This window comes from Sinocyclocheilus grahami, unplaced genomic scaffold, assembly GCF_001515645.1.
Source record: "Sinocyclocheilus grahami isolate Dianchi unplaced genomic scaffold, SAMN03320097.WGS_v1.1 scaffold370.1, whole genome shotgun sequence".
NCBI lineage: Eukaryota > Metazoa > Chordata > Actinopteri > Cypriniformes > Cyprinidae > Sinocyclocheilus > Sinocyclocheilus grahami.
The window spans coordinates 921073-923897 of NW_015505549.1; positions in this window are offsets into that span (position 1 = coordinate 921073).

Below are 2825 nucleotides of genomic sequence, written 5' to 3' on the forward strand. Positions count from 1 at the left end.
CCCCCCCCCCCCCCCCATTTAAAATGCTCTAGACACGCCCCTGCTTGCCTCCCCCTGGCAACTCCTATTTGCTGTAATTTATTTTTTTATTTAAGTTTGATGTTATTCCTTGATTAAAACATTGTGTTATTGTTCTTTGAAGAGAAAAAAAAAAAAAAAAGCCCAAAACCAGCCCAATCGTGTTCTGGGGGGGTAAAATACACGTTTTTTTTTTTGTGAGGTTTCCCTGGCAAAATTTGCATTGCAGGGGCTAAATATCACGTTACTGGGTTCGCTTCAACCTGTGGACATGAAAAACAACCCACGGCAACAGATTTTAAAGTAGCCCAATTCTGAGTGAAAACCGTGGACTTGGCAACACTGAGTGGAGGTGACGTATTTCCTGATCGAGAGTGGAGCTCCACTCTCCCACGGTCTGTAGCCAGACCCATCTCATGTTCAACGCACCACTGTTTCCGTTTAAAAAAAACGTTTTGTCGGGGCTGAACGCAGCCCAGGCGTCACACCGGAGGACATTTTCTGTCACACCATAGGACGTTTCAGCCTTTTTCTGTCAATTAATGGCCTTGCTATACCAAGCTAACCTGTCATTAGCGGTTAGCAAGACACATTTGCATAATTTTCCATGATTATGTAGTTTAACATGCAGTTTTTAATAAAAAAAATATATAATTTAGGGGTGTCACACCAAAGGACAACAAAACGTAATACTTTTGTAGTTGTTCCAAAAAGTTAAATATTTGAAAAATTCTGAGACAAATTTACCATCTGCTCATGTCATGTGCTTGACAGGAGGCTTCAGCACCACGACCATGAATAGGGTCCTTCAACTAATTAGATTTTTCTCTGGAATTGGCCGATTTAAAATCTGGATATGGTGTCACACCAGAGGACATGGTTTTCAGAGACAAAATGTATCAAGTTCCTAGCTTTCAGAAATGTATGGATGAAAAAAATGATTGCCGCTTACTAAAATAGACACTTGTATAATTATGCCGGAGGTATTTTTTAAAACATTTTTATGCTTTTCTTTTTCATTTATAAAAGTTGTAATTTATTGAACCATGCTTGAGACAGTCACACCATAGGACAATTTTGATATTTGGCTCAAAAATGTAAAAAATGAATAACAGTGCAGCTTTGATAACAAAAGGTCCATGTAGGACAAAGAAATGTTTAACCATTTACTGCATTTTAAATAACGAAAATATTAATTATACTTTTTTTTTTATCTTGTGGGACAGTGAAAATGCCATGTCAGGTCAACAACCCATGTATGCCAGTAAAACAGCAACATCTGCTGACGTTGTCAAATGAGCTCAAATGAGCTCTTTGAATATCAAAGTTGTCTTGTCATAAAAAAATCTATGACAAGCATATAATTTTATTTTAGATTTTTTGCATTTTTGGTTTGTGAGAATATAACATCTTATTGTGCAGACTGAAGCTCCTCATCTCATTCTGATACACAATTCTTAAGTTTAAATGCTAACAGAAGTGTAATTTGGTGTGAGGGAAATTATGAAATTTTAATGGAATAAAATGTGTTAAATGGTGCAGAGTGCTTGGTAGCTGGAAGCATTAACACATTTGCCAAATGGATTTGTTAGATTAAATGGCTAAAATGCTGGTCCACATTGCAGCTTATTCTGTTCTGGCCAAGAACTGCACTTAAACCGTTTAGATGTGTGTTTGTGAAATGGACTGGAGAGAGCGGAGAGTTTTGCAATATGTGACGTAACCTCATCAGTTTAACCAATGAGAAATGAACTACAGGGATGAAATCGCTCTTTAATGTGTCCACCACCCTCCTCAGGTATCAGTTGAAGCTGAAAGTCTCAGTGTGAAAATATAAAGGATTTACAAGCCAAAAAGAAATAAATTGGGTAAGAAACAAGTAAATAAATCGCATCTAACCATAATTTGATTTGTTTGTTAGTGGGTGTTAAATAGCAGATCTAGAATCATTTGAATTGGTAGGTTTTCTTGCTTTGTGCACAATTGCAGGCTGTTTTTAAGGCAAATGTTGGTTGCACCCACTATTGATTTGATTTACTTGCTTGTTTGATTTTCAGCATTTGTTTGTCATATGTGACTAAACATTTTCATAGCACTGTAGTTTAAAAGGTATAGGTTGTGGGAGAATTATCAGTGTTTATCACAGCTCACAATTTGATTTCATGATCTCTTTGTGGGTCATACCATCTGTTGGGGTCGTCTTGTTCATACAAAAGTCTCACAGAATAATTACAATATTCACAAAAAGGATGTTTGGTCATCTAAAATTGATATTTCCATCTAGCACACTAAAGCAACATATAAATAACCATCAGATGTGCCCAGATTTTTGCAGAATATTGTAAACACCTTTATTTCCATTATTTTTATTATTATTATTATTATTATTATTATTATTATTATTATTATTATTGTATCCTCACGCTAGCCCCCGGCCTCTGCTCACTGTAGGCCGCGGTGTGTGATGCTGTTTCGTTGTGAAAGCGAAACTACTTTGTTTGGTCTTCCAAAAATGGACACGATTAGAAATTCATGGTTAAGTTGTATTTACAACACTGTTCCAGAACACTTCAACCCAAATATTCAGATATGTGCAGCACATTTTATGGAGGACTGTTTCCTGATCCTGGAAGAGTAGACTACAATGCTGGCTGTTCTGATTTACAGACTGTAAGTACGTCTTTTATATTTAAAGAGATTTTATATATTTAAAGCGAGTTTGAGCAGTGAAGAGTAGGGCTTGTTGTTTGTGATTTCTCCGATCACAAATGCAGACATGGTTTTATGTTTACGTGGCGCGATGCAAT